Source organism: Glycine soja, chromosome 11 (genome assembly GCF_004193775.1).
Source record: "Glycine soja cultivar W05 chromosome 11, ASM419377v2, whole genome shotgun sequence".
In the NCBI taxonomy this organism is placed as follows: domain Eukaryota; kingdom Viridiplantae; phylum Streptophyta; class Magnoliopsida; order Fabales; family Fabaceae; genus Glycine; species Glycine soja.
Window position 1 is genome coordinate 31649278 of NC_041012.1, and position 18849 is coordinate 31668126.

The window sequence follows — 18849 nt, forward strand, 5'->3', positions numbered from 1 at the left end:
TTTCTTTTTTAATTTTTGAGGTCGACAAAAGCGGGGCTCTTGCTTCTACGTACCCTCCATCGAAGAGGAAATCAGACCTACGTAGTTCTTTCAAAAGGGCGAATCAAGCGATTCTTTTTACTTGGAAGGTGGTCCTTTTAAGGCGTTGGACTTTAAAATGATCCATTTTTACTTGGTGAGAAAAACTAAGGTATCAAACCTTAAAAACCTTTTTAGTGATTTTTTGCGGACGAGCTTGACTTTGCGAGTTGATTTTAGCCTTAGTTTCACTTTAGTTATTAGTCAATTCAATTATGAAAGAGAAATCCCAAAGAGAAACATCCGATGGATTTTTTTGGTTTATTTTACTAAAAGATATTTTTTTATTATTATATTATTATTTTACCTCTTTTTGGTTTCCAACGTGGTTACGGCATGACCGAACGGTCGGATTTCATTTTAATAGAAATTAACCGATATTACAATTCAAATGATCGGTGGAAATTTATTTTATTTTTTGATTAGGCGAGAAAATGACTTAAGTAAATGACTAAAGCACGTCAAAAGGGGGTACGGAAAATAAATGAAACGAAAATAAAAGTACGTGAAACAAATGGGGACCACCAAGGGTACATAGAATGAATTGAAAAGTTCGATTTCGGGAACTTACCGGTTGAAGACCGAAAAACAACGAAGAACGAATGACGAACGACGAAGAACGGTTGAAAATCTTCGCGAAATCACCCATGGAAACGTTACGGAAGCGTCTCGGCTTGGATTTTCTTCACGGAAACAATTTTTCTCACTAATTTTAAGTGATCCCGAAGTACCAGAAGGGCTAAACCCCTTTCTCCTTCACTCCTCCCTCTATTTATAGGAAAATAGGGGAGGAGCTTGCCACCCAGCTCGCCCAGGCGAGCCAGGTTGCTTCCTCCAGAAGCAACCGCCTTCTGGAGGAACATCGTGGAAGGCCCAAGTGGGCCTTGTTGCTATTTGTACCCTTTTTTTTTACTAAATACACCCCCTTTACTTTTTTGGTGATTCTTTTTCCGTAACGTTACGAAACTTTATGAATTTCGTAATGATACTTGTTTTCTTTTCGTAAGGTTATGGAACCTTACGGGTCATGTAATTACTCCTTTTTTAGCTATCGGAATGTTACGGAAACTCACAGATTGCATAACAATACTTTCTTTTGATTTCCGGCATGTTACGAAATTTCACGGATTGCGTAACAATGCTTCCTTTTGATTTCCGGCATGTCTCGAAACTTCACGTATTGTGCAACAAAGGGTGCCAAGTACCTCGAAGCGGTCAACCAAAGGTTGCATGCCATCAAACAATAGTCCGCGGACGAAATTAGGGTATGACACATAGCTATCTATGGATTTGATTAAGCCACACATGAAACTAATAGGATAGAAGAGTACTTCATAATTGGTGCTTATAAATATTGATCATACTTGAAATGTTACCTCCAAACATATATTGTCAGGAATAGATTTAGCAAGTTCTGCTTCATCCAATTTTCCTTTATTTGTTGCAGAGAAAGCTTCAATATCTTCCATGCTGGGGGAACCAGACCTATAGGTAGAACTCAACAATTAAGCCAACCATCCACTATAATAGCAAGTTCAACAACAGATTAAGCGTAAATGGAATATTAATTCGAGCCACAAATTGCATTGTGTGAAACAAGAAAAGGTATGCAATAAGGGAATTGTCTAGAAAGACATTATGATTACAACTATTTAATGGAACTCCATTCTTTCTAGCAACCATGTGAGGACCCTGATATTGATGCCAATTTAGTATGGTTGCCAAAATATATAAACATTTGCTTGTTCCATTTGTTAGGTGAACAATTTCATATATAATGTATATTCTCAATTGCAAGTAGTAAGATTAGGTCTCAATCAATTAATTATTACAAACCATATGAACTACATAACAACTAAGCATTGACAAACCTATAATTCCTCCTAATTTCCCCCTCATTTCCTGTAAGAACATTGATGTTTCCCATCTTAATCATAGATTTAGCAAATGAAGCAAACAAAAGTTTTTCATTAGAGGCATAAGCCCACACCTGCTCTGTAATCTTTCCATCTAAGTCATGGTTGATAAGAGCATTGTTAGAATCTAACAAGCCTTCCCCTTCAAGAATGTTTATGAAGTAGTGATTGTCAAATCTTTTTGGGGTTTGAAAATCCAAGGGTGCAAATTTATTGTCCCTTCCCTCAATAGGGCATATGGACTGCAGGATTCTCCTGAAACTTGGGTATTGTTTGTAGTGATCATAGCCATAGTCATATTCCTCTTTTGCATCATATACCCTCTACTTGAAGCTTAGACATCTTGCTCTTCCTATAGTATGGCTACCTGTATTTTGTCAAGCAGGAACTCTACGTGCTTAATCTCTTCTTCCCTCTCTTCTTCCTTTGTCAAAGCCCCAAAATATTAACATTTGATTGAACTTTGAACAAATTATAAGGACAAAATTAGAGTTTTTTTAGGTATTGTTTGTTTTATTCATCAATTAGAATTGGGGTTTTGTTTGTGTTATTTTTCAATTAAAAATTAGTTTCATTTCAATAATTCATTAAGGTGGGTCACTATTTTTTTTTATGGAAATGTGGGACACTAATTTTTGATTAGAAAATTGTACTAACAACAATTTAGAAAGTTGTATATATATGTTGTCAACATAATAAATATACCAGATAGAGTTACCAAGTCTTCTATGTCGAGGCCTTGTTGCTTAAAATTATCTGAGAACCTCCAAAGATGAATTTGGAGCAGGAATTAATATGTTAGCTCCACTGAAACTTGACTTATAAATATAAAAATATAACTACATTCATTTGACCCTTGTGACAAAGCAGTGTTTACCAATTCAACAACATGATGTGCAACCATGGCAAGGATGTCAGCACACGAAACAGTAATAGGACATTCTTCTTCAAGCAAATACTTTATCTTGTCTATGACCTCAAATCCACGTAAAGAGTTCATATTTGGTCCAACCAAATTTTCACTTGTCATGCCTTCCATGTTGTCCAAAATCAGCCAAGGTCATTAATACATGAAAATCAATGCTCAAATCAATATTATTTTACATAGAACATGTGCACTGTTACAGAAAAATCACCCAGCCCAATTGTTTATTGTCCAAAAATATAAAATAAATGGGACACATGCGACTGATAAGGCCAGAATCGAATAATGATTGTTTACTAGGTATCAAAAGAAAAAAAAATAAACCATCCTTTTGTACGGCTATATACAGTTTACTATTATAACTATCTCAATGGCTTCCTATGCCAAAATAGATTGGCAAAATGCTTCATATATCAGTTAATCACCTCACAATGGATTCTTAGCTCTTAGAGCTAACATGAGAAGAGTGCTATTTGAATTTGATATCTTGACGCTCGATTTAGAAGAGAGTACACCAGTTTAGTTGTCTCTCATTCGCAACATGACTTCAATGACAACCAAGATTTTAACACCCTATTAGATGAGAAATCCATGTTAACACATGCATGCAAGCTAAATCATGATACAAACACAAACTTCAACACCCTGTTAGCAAGCGTTAAGACTGTAGTTTTAGCTAATGCTAGAAAGCAAAGTCATTTGTTATTTTTTCCATTTAACTTTATAAAAGAGAATGATCATTTTTACTTACAGCTTATAGCCTTAGTTTATACACGGAATTCTCAAAAAGTGAGTCAAATAAATTAAGTGGTTGTTACTTGTGAAAAAAAATGTCAAACTATTGTTTTGAAATGAATTGAATTACGGTCTAGCAAATCATATATTTGAAATGCATTATGATGGTTAGTCTTTTTCTATATATCTATCCAAAAGCATATCCTACACAGTGTGTCATGAATTGGATTATTGTAAAGAGAAGATGGAAAACTATATTTACTAGTATTTAATATGATAGTGCTACGATGAATGTCTAACATGATTATATTTCCCCATCTTCATCAAGGAAGATCTCTGGGTGTACTGCTGCCCTAGTGAAATTTAGAGCTCTCTTTAGCTTGTGATGGTCAAATACTTCAACTTCAACCAACAAGGCTGAACTAACTGGTTTATGATCCTAGAGCTGAATTTATACAACGTCCATATTGTAGTTGTTTTATTCCTTTGCCTACCCACAATATATGATCACACCTGCATAATCTTGCTAAGATTAAACTATTGCACTTTACATTGCCTATTCAATAGTGTTTTTCATTGTTTGCAAGTGAAAAGTTTAGATCAGGGAAAGATAGTTATTATAATATATGATGTACCAATTTTAATATTCATAAGTTTGTAACCCTATGTTGCACTTACCAGGCTGGAGATTTTCTTTTTCCCCCTTCTTTTGGCCTCTCACCAACATATCTATCAGAGTTAATTTCATACTTGTAAGTGGGTGGGAAGTTTATCAACCCCTCTTTCCATCCATCAATACATGCCCTATACGAAATTCTTTGCTTAGCTATAGACAAATTAGGTTAACCAATTAAAAGTTATATAGGATACATTGTATTAATTATAAAGAACATAATATAAAAATGTACAGTTGCCTATCTCGCTCATAAGAACACTGTAAAGAGCATAAAAATGAAAACAACTAACAGTGATTAGTTAATAAAAATAATGGTCATTTACCCTTCACGTGCTTAGTTAATAAAAATAAAATATCAGCAACTACTAACATATTTTTATAAAGCCAGTTAAGCCCAAATAATAAGAGATGGTTTTTGTAGGGGGTTATCATTAGCTAACATCATGGGCCAAAAAAAAGTAGCTAAAGTAGAATCCTCTATAATATAGATCTTTGATCTAGCATTTTGAGTATTTAATCAAGCTTAATAGCCAAGAAATCTAGTTAAAGTGAAAAGTACATCAAGCTTAACAGCCTAGACCATAAATTTGAAACCAATGCAAAGCCAAAGCTAGTAGATACAAGTTACGATCCCAGAAAAAATCATTACAAATTTATAACACAATTTTATATTAATTTTAGCATTTTAATCACATGTCATTTTGTTAAAAGGAAAATTCAGTTATTTTACATATGCACTGTGTAGTGCAAAGTAAGCATGCCGATCTTTATTAATGGGACAAGAGGAAGTTGAACAGAAGTTGGATAACAACCAGGATTAGCAAGTAGACGTGCATTCTTTATTTCCTCCCTTAAAACCTCTGTCAATCCGTATATAGCTTCTTTTAGATAACAATATATATATTTCACTGTATTCAAACTTACTGCTTATGTTTATCACTTACACATTTTGCAATGTATTGTTGTAGGTAATACTCTTTGGAAGGGATTGGAAGTTAACATGCATTTATCTTCTTGTTGCTTTAATGAAGATACATTCATTCAGTTTTTAACCTACCATCACCACATTGCAGGTATGTATGTTGATATCCCCCTTAATTGTTACTTAGAATTGTCTTAATATATGAATTTTGTTTATTATTAAAATTGTATGCATTATGAGTGAACCTTAGTTTCCCGTTTGAGGTTCAATACAATGATTAATACGGACAGTTTGGATTAATCATTGTTTTGAATCTTGAATTGTCCTTTTGGACAGTTTGGGAACATTTTTTTTACTTCATTCACAGTCATAGGTTAAGTATGTTATGTTAGATTTGATGAAATTTTGGTGGTCTCCATATTGCTTTGTTCTCTGGGTGCATACTTGATCGTGGTTAGCTGATGTGACCGCTTTCATTTCGTGTACTTGGAGACCAATGCGAAATGCTGCCAAAATTTCATCAGATTGACCATAACATACTTAACCTATACGAATGAATAAAGTAAAAAATGGTGTTCCTGAATGGGATAGGGCCTTACCTTTATATGAAAAAAGTGATATTTTCATGCATATATGATAACGTAGTCGGTATGACAGACTACAAAACATGGATCAAAGTTGGATTAAAGCATCGCGCATAAGTGATGAGTATCAGAACGGGGTTGAAAGTTTCTTGCGTTTTGCACAAGAAAATGGATCAGCACTAGGTGGAAAATATTTTTGTCCTTGTGTTAAATGTGTCAATGGGAGACGTCAGTCACTGAATGACATTAGATCACATCTCATATGTGAAGGCTTCAGTCTGACTTACACAAATTGGATATGGCATGGTGAATTGGCACAAATGTCAACTACCCCTAACACTGAGTCAAATGATGCATAAACAACAGATCGTATGGAAGACATGATATGCGATCTTGGGAAAGAGGGTTTTCGACAAGCTCATGCAAGTTATTATGACAAATTAGAAATAGATTTGAAGATGCCTTTGTATTTGGGATGCACATCCTTCACTCGGTTATCAGCGGTGTTAGGTTTGGTTAACTTGAAGGCCAAATTTGGGTGGAGTGAGAAAAGCTTCACTAACTTGCTTGTGTTGTTGAAAACTATGTTTCCTAAGAATAGCATGCTACCCAAGAGTCACTACGAGGCAAAGAAAATATTATGTCCCATGGGTATTGAATACCAGAAAATTCATGCATGCCCTAATGACTGTATTTTGTAAATAAATGAGTTTGCAGAAATGCACAATTGCCCAACATGAGGAGTATCACGATACAAACTGAACAATGACCAATGCAATGATGATGGAAGCACAAAAAAAATCATCCAGCAAAGGTTTGTTGGTGTCTTCCAATAATACCAAGGTTTAAGAGATTGTTTGCTAATGCGGAGGATGCAAAATACCTTCGATGGCATGCGGATGGTAGAATAATTGATGGTTTCCTCCGACATCCAGCTGATTCTCCACAATGGGAGAAAATTGATCGGTTGTATCTAGAATTTGGACAAGATCCCATAAACCTAAGGCTTGGTCTTGCTTCAGATGGAATGAATCCCTTCAGATACTTGAGCACCAACCATAGTTCATGGCTTGTTTTGCTAATGATTTACAACCTCCCTCCTTGGTTGTGCATGAAGCGAAAATACATTATGTTGTCTATGATGATATCAGGTCCAAGACAACCGGGAAATGATATTGATGTTTATCTGACTCCCTTGATTGAAGACTTGAGAAAATTGTGGGTTGAAGGGGTTGATGTCTAGGATCAGAGTGTTCAACAAAGCTTCAGGTTACGCGACATGATAGTTTACACCATAAATGACGGCTTATAGGAATTTGAGCGGATATAGTGTGAAAGGACACCACACATGTCATATTTGTGAGAAAGACACAACTTACATTCAACTTAAACAGGGAAAGAAGACAATATACAGAAGGCATCGAAGATTTTTAAAACCTATTCACCCGTATCGGTGATTGAAGAAAGCATTTAATGGACAGAATGAGGTCGAAAGTGCGCCTAAAACCTTAGGTGGACACGAAGTGTATGATTGGGTGAAAGACATCGATACTATCTTTGGTAAGACACAAAAAAGGGAAGCGTCTGGGAATAACATTTGGAAGAAAAGGTCAATATTTTTTCATCTTCCTAACTAGTGTAATCTACATGCACGACATTGTCCAGACTTAATGTATGTCGAGAAAAATGTGTGTGATAGTTTGATTGGCACCCTTCTTGATGAAATCCTACTCCCCAAGGGAATTGAATAGAAGACTCCAAGAAGATTGGACCAGAGATGCAAGAGAAGGCCCTAGGGTTCTCATGAGCCTTGGGGTAGATTTCGGGCCCATGGGCTAAGTATGAACCCACTTATCTTTGTACATATTAGATTAAGGTTTCATTATTTTTGGGCCTTGTATTTAGGACTCCATAATGTAGGTAGGGTACCCTAGAAATGTAGGATTTTTCAGCTGATGCAATCCTACCCCACAAGGGCATTGGATAGAAGACTCCAAGAAGATTAGGCCAGAGATGCAAGAGAAGGCCCTAGGGTTCTCATGAGCCTTAGGGTAGATTTCGGACCCATGGGTTAAGTATGAGCCCACTTATCTTTGTACATATTAGATTAAGGTTTCATTATTTTTGGGCCTTGTATTTAGGACTCCATAATGTAGGTAGGGTACCTAAGAAATGTAAGATTTTTCAGCCCTTGTATTTGAGGGCACCTAGACTAGTTTTTATATTAGGGGTAGTTTTGTAATTTAACATGCATTAAGTGAATATTTGATGTGTGTGTTGGAAAATAAATTTAATTGAATTGGGAGAAGCCCAATCCAATTAAATTTTAGAGGGGGAGGTGAGGATTTTCTTGCTACACCCATTGCCACATCATATAGTCACACTTTATGCATGTCCTTCATGCTTTACATGCCTCATGACACCTAAGCACACTTAGTGGAGAATCTTGGACTTGATCTCAGATTAGTGGGTTGAACCATAACTAAAATTCACTAATCATAATTAGTGAAATTTTAGCTCCAAAATTTGGCTCCACAAATTTAATTTCAAATCCATGTGAAATTTGAATAGAAATTTAAATTTCCCTCCAATTTTGTGTGACACTTAGGCTATAAATAGAGATCATGTGTGTGCATTTTTTTTAACTTTGATCATTTGAGAATTAAACTTCAAAGTTCAAACTTCTTTAGAGGCACTAAATTTCGTGCTCTTTTCTTCCTCTCCCTTCATTCATCTTCTTCTACCTTCAAGCTCTTATCCATGGCTTCCTATGGTGGTGAGCTTCTTCTTGACTCATCTTCTCCTTGAAGTGACGTCTCCTCTCAACTCTTCTTCTTCTCCATTCCGCTGCCATTAAAATTCATGAAGCAAAGGACTCCATTGATGAAGAAGATCCAAGGCCTACAAGCACCAATGGAGCTACATCATCAGCCCTTGTATTTTAGGGCACCTAAACTAGTTTTTGTATTAGGGGTAGTTTTGTAATTTCACATGCATTAAGTGAATATTTGATGCGTGTTGGGAAATAAATTTAATTGAATTGGGAGAAACCTAATCCAATTAAATTATAGAGGGAAAGGTGAGCATTTGCTTGCTACACCCCATTGCCACATCATATAGTCACACTTTGTGCATGTCTTTCATGCTTTACATGCCTCATGACACCTAAGCACACTGAGTGGAGAGTCTTGGACTTGATCCTGGATTAATGGTGTCGTAGCCTACCCTTCGGCGGGAGGGCGATGTGAGGCTCATGGTTGCATCTTCCAAGGAGGATGAGTTTCCTGACTTTTAGGGAGAGATTTAAACACTTTGAGTGGTTTTCCAAGGAGGATGCGAGGCACCTGCCTCCCTGCGGTGGTCTGGGCGAAGTCTTGCCCCGGTATGTATAGCAGCTGGGCAATAGTCTCCTCATCAAAGCTAGAGACCTCTCTCTTTCTCTGGTTGTACTTGCACTGCTGGCCCTCTGCCAGGATCAGTGGGTGCCCCAAGAACTGACTGAGGGCATCTGTGTCGAAAGGAATCCATTGGCCCCTCACCTAGGAGCGCATATCACGGACCCCCTCCTTGGTAGGCCAGGCATTAGCGTAGAACTCCATAACTATCTCTGGATCGAATTTAGCCATGGGTGTCACAAGTGGTGCCTAGTGCCTGCGGGCTATCTCTCCTTGAAAGTCAGGAAACTCATCATCCCTTAGCTGGAAGACGCACCTACATGTGTGAGATTTATACACTTTGAGTGGTTTTCCTCTATTTTCAGTTGGAGCTAGTGTTTCTTCTAAATGATCATTTAGAAACAAAATGCTAATATCCTAAATCTCATTTGTGGTTATGAGAAAATTTTATCAGCAGACTTTCCTTCTCTAATAGACACATTGTTTTTCTTCAAAATATATGTTGCTCTGATAGGTTGGAGGTTTGTCTCTTTGCTAAAGCGTGTTCAAATTTTGGTGAAAGAACACCGAGACTACTTTAGCCTCCCCCTCTTCATCCAAAGATAATAAAGTCCGATGACACGCAGAGACCAACATGGTCGTCTGCACCATTTGTCGAAGACTCAATGTCTGTCAACCGAGACTATTGAAGTCTCCCCTCTTCATCCAGAGGGAAGCGAGCCCGTTGACAAGCAAAGACCAACATGGTCGTCTGCACCCTTTGTCAAAGACTCAATGTTTGTCGACTGAGACTACTGAAGTCTCCCCTCATCATCCAGAGGCAAGCGAGCTCATTGACACGCAGAGACCAACATGGTTGTCTGCACCCTTTGTCGAAGACTCAATGTCTGTCGAATAAGACTATTGAAGTCTCCCCTCATCATCTAGAGGCAAGCAATCCCGTTGATACGTAGAAAGCAACATGGTCGTTTGCACCCTTTGTCGAAGACTCAATGTTTATCGACTGAGACTACTTTACTCTCTCCATTTCGTCATCCAGAGATAATCAAGTCCGATGACACGTGGGGACCAACGTGGTCCTCTGCTCTTTTCATCAAAGACTCAATGTCTATCGACCGAGACTACTAAAGTCTCCCCTATTGCTATCTAGAGACAATAAAGTCTAATAGCACGCAGGGACAAATATGGTCATCTGCCCCCTTTGGTCGAAGACTCAATGTCTTTCGGCCGAGGTTGTTATAGTTTACCCTTTGCTATCTAGAGACAACTGAGTTCGATGGTATACAAAGACTGTAATGGTCGCTAACTTTTGTTGTTCTGACACTATCAAAGTCCTCTATCATCCAGAGACAAGAAAGTCCGATGGTATGCGGGGATGATGATGGTCGTCCATTTCTAATTGCTTTTTCTTGAGATTGTTGCAGTCCCCTTTGCTATCCGGAGACAATCAAGTCCGATGGCATGCAGAGACAAACATAGTCGTCTAATTCGCTTGTCAAAAGACTCAAATGTCTATCGACCAAAGCTACTAAAGTCTCCCCTGCTATCCCAAGACAAGCAAGTTTCGTTGATTGAGCTAACAGTCGGTTGGGTGAAAATTCGGCTCGAATGAAATTAGTGTCTTATCTTTACTTCCCTTTTATCTCTAATAAAAGATAAGTAAAGAGGGGCAACTGTCATACCCAAATTTCGTCCTGGGATGATTGTTTTTCAACATACGGATTTTTTGTTGGTCACTTTGAGCTGCTTAAAGCCAATTGCCACGTGATCCGTAAAATTTTGCAACGTTTCGAAAGGAAATGAGCAAACAAAACTCAAAATGGGGGTGAAAAGATCAATTTAGGGGGTGTTCTTCAGCATTGGGCCCATCTAGGCCCATCAGGAAACTTCAACATGAAGCAACCAGCTCGCTAGGGCGAGCTGGGTGGCAACCTTCTCCCCCATTTTTTCTATAAATGGACATGGGGGGGCTGAGGGGAAGGGGTTCAACACCTTTGGCAATCAGATTTCACTTAAAATTAGTGAGGAAAAGAAGAAAGAAGGAGAAAATCAAGGCCGAGGCGCTTCCGTAACGCTTCTGTGACATTTCTGTGATCAATTTCGCGAACGTTCTTCGCTTTTCTTCATCCGTTCTTCGATCTTCGACCGGTTAGTTTTCGATTTCGAAGCTTTGAATTCATTCTTAGTACCCTTAGGGGTCTATTCTTGCTTTGTATGTTTTCATCCTTATTCTTCTACTTTTGGTACTATTTTTCTTTGTTTTAAGCGAGTTTCGACCGATCGTTTAATCCGTAACCTCACTTAATCAATGTTTAAATGAATTTTAACCGATTATTTGTGTTGTAATCTCATTTAATCACTATCAAAATAAAATTTGACCGATCGTTCATGCTGTAACCTCAGTTAATAAAAAAATAAATAAGTTTCAACTGGTCATTTACCTTGAAAGTTCTCTTTAAATAAGTTGACAAATAACCAAGTGAAACTAAGGCTAAAATCAACTCACAAATCAAGCAAAAAAGGTCATTTGAAACCGTTTCAAGGTCCAACGCCTTAACGATCCTTTTTTACTTTTATCGGTTAAAATGAACCATTTAAAAGTCTAAAATCAACACCCCACATAATTTTCTTGCTTTCCGAAGAACTATGTAGGTCTGAGTTCCTCATCACAATTGAGGATACGTAGGAGCAAAAGCCTCGCTTTTGTCGACCCCAAAAGATAAAAAACCATAAAAAGGGAAAATAAAATAAGTTAAAAGTCATGATTTCACACATTTGATTAGAGGTTGTTGTCCCTTGTGACGAGCACGTTGGGTGCTAATACCTTCCCTGTGATTAAAAAACAACTCCTGAACCTTTTATTCTCAAAGTTCGTAGACCCGCCTTTGGTTTTTCCTAACGTTTTCCTCAAATAAACATTGGTGGTGACTCCGCGTGTTTTCCTTCCTTGGAAGATACACTTGTGAGCCTCGCGTTGCCCTCCCACCGAAGGGTAGGCTACGACACCTTGGCTACTCTTGTCATGGAAGGGTAGAACCCCGAAAAGGGATATGGCTTTCTTCCTCCCAGCAGACATCCCAAGATCTCTTCAAATTCTTCCACAGTTGGTACTAGCTAGAAGTCCCCAAACGTGAAGCACCTTAGGGGCTGATCATAATACTAAGTAAGGGATGAAATTGCTTCCACGGAGACTTCTACCGTAGTTAGGTCCTAAATCTTCCCATAGGTCTTGCGGAAGGCTTGAGGTTGGAGCTGACCCATCAATTGCTCCAATTCTTGCAAACTGGCGACCTCTAAGCTTTTGATTTTGACTTGATAGAACCTTTTCTTAAGCAGAGGTGTTTGATTTGATCCCATGTTTACTAAAATGAAAAGTTCTGTTTGAATCAATACTCTGATATCCTATCATGGAGGAAATAGGATGAATTCATGAAGGGATGCTTATGCTATGCATGACACAAATACATTTTACGGACATGAGAGCCCGGAAGATCGTCTTTTCTTACTTGCAACATTTGGCAGCACAGTGCCCCATGTATGCATTTAAGAAGACAATACAGACCTTCCGACTTCCTGTGACAAAATGACGAGACCAAATGCAATGCATGCGCGACAACACAATACAAACATAAACGCATAAAAACGCATGGTTGATAGCACAAAAGAGGAACGTACAAGCATGTCAATATCATCAAACAATTATACAACAGAGATGCACATGAGCATGACACTAAAAATATATGCTTGGTAGTGTTAAGGAAAACAAACGCGCAGTGTGTTCGCTTTGTGCCCCTATTTTAGGAACCTAAATGGGAGGAACTAAAAGGTATTTAGTGATAATTCCCAAGATGGTTGTATCTAGCTTTCAACAGTTTCCAAAGATATCATTCCCTTTGATATCTACATTGTGGCGGTAGGGACTACCAACGACAACATATCATCAAAGAGAAAAACTCTAGATGAGGTTTCACTGTCATCAAGCAAGTCAGAGACTTGGCATGACCACAGATTCACCTCCACTTCCTATGTTCCCACAGACCCGGGTATAGGGCCCTTAACAACTCACCATGTGTGTGAAAAATGTAGGTGTTTGTGTGCATCAAATGAACAAATATTTATTAATGCATACATAAAAAATATAGTGAAAGCATCAAAGAGTTATATACAAGAATGCAAGAGAAATAAAGGGGAAAGTCATGATAAGGAATGCACAAGATTAAAGGGCCTATCTCTCTAAAAACAGTCCCCAACGGAGTTGTCAACTGTCGTAACCTACCCTTTGGCGGGAGGGCGACGCGAGGCTCACGGGTGCATCTTCCAAGGAGGAAAAACGTGCAGAGTCGCCACCAACGTTTATTTGAGGAAAACATTAGAAAAACCAAAAGTGGGTCTACGAACTTTAAGAATAAAAGGTTCAGGAGTTGTTTTTACACACGAGAAAGGTATTAGCGCCCCACGCATCTGTCACAAGGGACAACAACCTTTAATCAAATGTGCAAAATCATGACTTCAATTTTATTTTATTTTATTTTCCTTTTTTATGTTTTTTATCATTTTAGGGTCGACAAAAGCGGGACTTTCGCTCCTACGTATCCTCAATTGCGATGAGGAACTCAGACCTACATAGTTCTTTGGGAAGCAAAAAAATTATACGGGGTGTTGATTTTAGACTTTTAAACAATTCTTTTTAACCGATAAAAGTAAAAAAGGACCGTTAAGGCATTGGACCTTGAAATGGTTTCAAATGACCTTTTTACGAGCAAAAGCTTGATTTGTGAGTTGATTTTAGCTTTAGTTTCACTTGGTTATTTCTCAACTCATTAAAAGAGAACTTTCAAAGTAACTGACTGGTTGAAACTTATTTTTTTATGATTAACCGAGGTTACATCATAAACGATCGGTTGAATTTTATTTTAATGATGATTAAACGAGATTACAACATAAATGATTGGTCGAAATTCATTTTAACATTGATTAATTGAGATTACGGCTTAAACGATCGGTTGAAACTCACTTAAAACAAAGAAAAAGAATACCAAAAGTAGAAGAATGAAGATGAAAACATACAAAACAAGCATGGACCCCTAAGGGTGCATAGAATGAATTCAAAGCTTCGAAATTGAAAACTAACTGGTCAAAGAACAATGAACGATGAAGAACGGATGAAGAAAGGCGAAGAACGTTCATGGAATTGATTAGGGAAACGTCACGGAAGCGTTACGGAAGCACCTCGGCCTTGATTTTCTCCGTCTTTCTTCTTCTCCTCACTAATTTTAAGTGAAATATGCTTGCCAAGGGTGCTGATCCCCTTCCCTTCAGCCTCCCACACCCTTTTATAGCCAAAATAGGGGAGGAGCTGGTTGCTTCTCCCCAAAGTTATCCAGTGGGCCCAGGGGCTGAGTAATATTCCAGAATGGACCATTTTGCCCTTACATTGAGTTCTTTTCCCATTTCTTTCTGAAACATCGCAAAACCCTACGGATCGCATAGTGATCACTGTTAATTAGCTCAACTCGGCTGGAAAAAATCCCTATGTTGACAAAAATTGCCCCCAATCTGAGTATCTTGCTCATTTCTTTATGTAACATCGTGAAACCCTACGGATTGCATAGCAGTTGATGTTAAGTAGCTCAACTTGGCTGGCAAAAATTTGCATGTTGACAAACAATTGTCCCCTGACGAAATTAGGATATGACAAGTGGGCTGAGCCATAGCTAAAATTCACTAATCATAATTAGTGAAATTTTGGCTCCACAAATTCAATTTCAAATTCAAGTGAAATTTGAATAGAAATTCAAATTTCCCTCCAATTTTGTGTGACACTTAGGCTATAAATGGAAGTCATGTGTGTGCATTTTTTGGAGCTTTGATCATTTTAGAATTACACTTCAAATTTCAGACCTCATTTGAGGCATAAAATTTCGTGCTCCTTCTCTCCTTCTCCCTCCACTCATCTTCTCCTACCTTCAAGCTCTTATCCATGGCTTCCTATGGTGGTGAGCTTCTTCATGACTCATCTTCTCCTTGAAGTGGCATCTCCAATCATCTTTCTTCCTTCTCCATTCTGCTGCCATTGAACTTCAAGAAGCAAAGGACTCCATTGATGAAGAAGATCCAAGGCCTACAAGCTCCACATGGAGCTACATCATGTGGTATCAGAGCATCTTCATCTAGGTGATGTTCTTTTGCTTCCTCTATCTTTTTTTTCGGTCAATTGACTTTAATTCCTTGTTCTTCATCTTATTTTCCATTGTCTTGTGGTTTGGTGCTGTTTAGAGTAGATTCAAAAAAATAAACCGATTAAACCTTAGATCTAAACTTGTTCTTGCATTTCTATGGTTCAAATTTTATAGATCTATTCTTGAATCATGTTTTTGTGTTGATTTTATGTTCTATCATTTTTCAGTCATAGTCTTCTTGTGCTGAACCTTTAGATCTAAATTTTCTTCCAAAATATTGATAAGAAAAAAACACAAAAATCTAAGTGTAAATCACTTAATCCAAGTTGTCTTAGAGTCATGTTTAGTCATAATAATTGTCACATTATGTTCTAAGTTTGTGTTGAATTTTGATTTTGTTGATTGAATTCTAGATACATTTTTTTCATGTATTCTTGTCATTCTTAGCCTATCATTTGAATTTTGAGTCTAATTCATGCATGTTATTTAGTTCATAACATGTTCTAAATCAATTCCTAGAAGTAGTCTTGTTGAACTTTGTTTTGTTTTCTAAGTTTCCTACATGATGCCTATGAAGAAGTTGAGTTGTGGTGCTGAGTTGTGGCTGGATTTGTGAATCAAAATAAGTCTTAAGATCTCTTAAATTGTGTTATTCAAGACAATTGAGCATAATCAAACACAAATTGTAACTATCCAAGCCTTAAGCAACATAAGCACTACTCTTGATTTCTAGGTTAAAATCGTTGGTGCTGGTAGCTTGAACATACGAACTTGTAAAACTTACTGGGAATTGGTCACTACGAATTTTGATCTGAAAGTTTTACTAAATTTTCTAGACATCTGGACCAAAATTACAAAAAAAAGAACCAAGTGATTTGGATAAAAGGAAAAAATACTAAAAATCACACAAGTTGGAAGAAAAATAAGTGTCCAGGAAAAAAAAGTGAAAGGGAAGTGTGCTTGTTGTTTTGACTCGAAATTTATTCTATAATTGGTGCCTATTTTATACCAATATTAGTTCTGAAATTTCAATTGAAAATTAGTGTGAAAACTAGTGCCAAAACTAGAGGTTTCTTTAGTATTTTTTTTTTTAGTTTTTCTACTCTACTCTAGAGCCATTCTAGGTTTCTCTTTGAGTCTTAGCTTGCTTTTATATGCTTGTCATTGCTTTAATTGTTGAATAATCCTTGAAAATTTGTCTTGATAAAACTCTATTGGTTTAGCTTTCATTTCATTTTTTTGGTCTTTGGTTATTGCTTGTCTCTTTGTTTCCTTGTTTGTGAGTTGCCATATAGGAAATTGTAAAGGAGGATTGGTTCCATCCCTTTAAGAATTTGAGTCAAGAAGTAAGAGGCCAACTATCTTAAGAGCTATTGGACTAAGAAGCACTCCAAATTGAGTGAATCACCAAGGAGAGAACAACCACCAAAATTGAGAACCTTTTTGTAATTTTGTAATTGACAATTTACTTACCTTCATTGCTTTCAAGTTTGGTAACAAAAAGGTCTTTCATTGGAAGTAAGTTGGGAGCCTCCAATAGGTCACCCTACTTCCATTTGTGTGTAATAATTTTAGGCAATTTTTCCTTAGGATAGTGACTGTTTTGTTGGGAACCTTAAAAGAGGTGATCCAAACACTTTTAGGAACCTCCTTGTTATTGCATAATACTTTCTTCTTGTTTATCACGCTTATCTTGAGTTCTTTTGGAACCCTAGATTTTACCTTTTTTCAAACCCCCAACAAGAAAGAACCACAACTTAGGAACCAACATGAATCAGCATTCATCTAGTGTTAATGGTGAGGGTACTAGTCATAAGAACCCTCTATCTAGAATCTTAGATGAGTTGAGTTCCCTCAAGTTATGAAAAGAAAAAATAGAAAGAAAAGAAGAAGGAAAAAAGAGGGTAAAAATAAATCAAGATGAGAGGGAACAGATAAGGGAAGAAGAAAGAAAGAAAATACTAAAAGAGTTAAGAAAAGAAAAACCTGCCTCCTATAGTAGTCATAACTCTTGCAAGAGCCTAAGTGAAGAACTTCTTGACTATTATGAAGGAAGGCATAGGTCACATATTAGACCTCACTCCCATAGGAGAGAAAAGGAAAGAAAGCCTCAAGAGGCTAACATTAACCTCTCATACTTCCATGGGAAGGACAATGTAGAGGCTTACTTAGATTGGGAAATAAGGGTAGAGCAACAACTTAAAAGGAATTCTAGCTCAAAATCTTATGACTCTCACTCTTATCCAAAGAAAGACCAAGGTCAAGGAATCTTAGGGGTGACACCTTCTAAGCCCAAAGATGATAAGGGGAAGACAATAGAAAAACAACCCCTTAAGGCTAGTATGCAAGAGAAGACTAGCTCTATAATGTGCCTTAAATGTTTTGGAAGAGGACACATTACTTCTCAATGCCCCACCAAGAAAACCATGATTATGAGGGGCCAAGAAATTTATAATAGCCAAGATGAGGCTACTACTTCACCTTCCTCTAGTGAAAGTGAAGAAGAAAAAGGGGAAGAATCTAGTGAAGAAATCTACCCCCAAGAAGAAGGACAAACTTTAATGGTTAAGGAGGAGTGTAAGGATGTAAGTGTCTCCTCCAAGAGATTAGCTAAGAAGGAAAGTCATTTTGAAATAAAGACAAATATTATAGAAACTTCCCCTCTTAGACAACCTACACATCTTCTCCTTTGTAAAAAGACACTTGTTAGCACTGCCACACCTCTTGGGCTTGATATTATTCCTCAAGTAAAGGAGTTATTGGATGAGGGTTTGGTTCATAAGAACTTAAATCCTTGTGCTTTGTTGGTGCCTAAAATAGGTATCATTAGGCATCAAATCCCTAAAATAGGTGATATGATTAATGTGTTGAGTGGCGCAACCCTCTTTTGTAAAATCACTCATGCGCCCAACATCTTCAAGATTCGTGTAGATAGGGACTCATTAGGTAGGTTTGTTCTTATTTTTAGTTTCAATACAAACTTAGGTGCTCATATGGGACACCTTAGGTTTGGCGTACTCTTTGGTAAGAATAATCAACATGAAAATACAGAAAAAAGTATGCTTTATTGCATTACTTTCTTTAATTTTTTAAATAGTATTCAAGGGGTTCCCACGAACACTAAGAGAATAAAGGTCATTCCTGAGTGGCCCACTCTGTCAAGTATAAGGAAAATTTAGGGCTTCCATGACTTAACAAACTTTTACAAAAGGTTTTTCCCATATTTTTTTATACTTGTTGCACCACTCATTGAGTTGGTGAGGAACCATGTTCCCTCATGGGAAGATTCCCTGGAAATGGGTTTTCAGACCTTACCTTACTCCAACATACCAAACACCATTAATATATATGTTTTTATTCTTTTTATAGGTGTTGAGGAAAGAACCCCAGAGTTTCAAGAACCTCTGAATTTGAGGTCAAATCCTTTTCAAGGGGGAAG

The 18849-nt window shown here is 37.3% G+C and overlaps 1 pseudogene; it reads right to left on the bottom strand.

Annotated features, from left to right (window-relative positions):
- Positions 1–1933: 1933 nt before the first annotated feature.
- On the bottom strand, positions 1934–3042 carry LOC114373178 (annotated as a pseudogene).
- Between the last annotated feature and the right edge of the window lie 15807 nt (positions 3043–18849).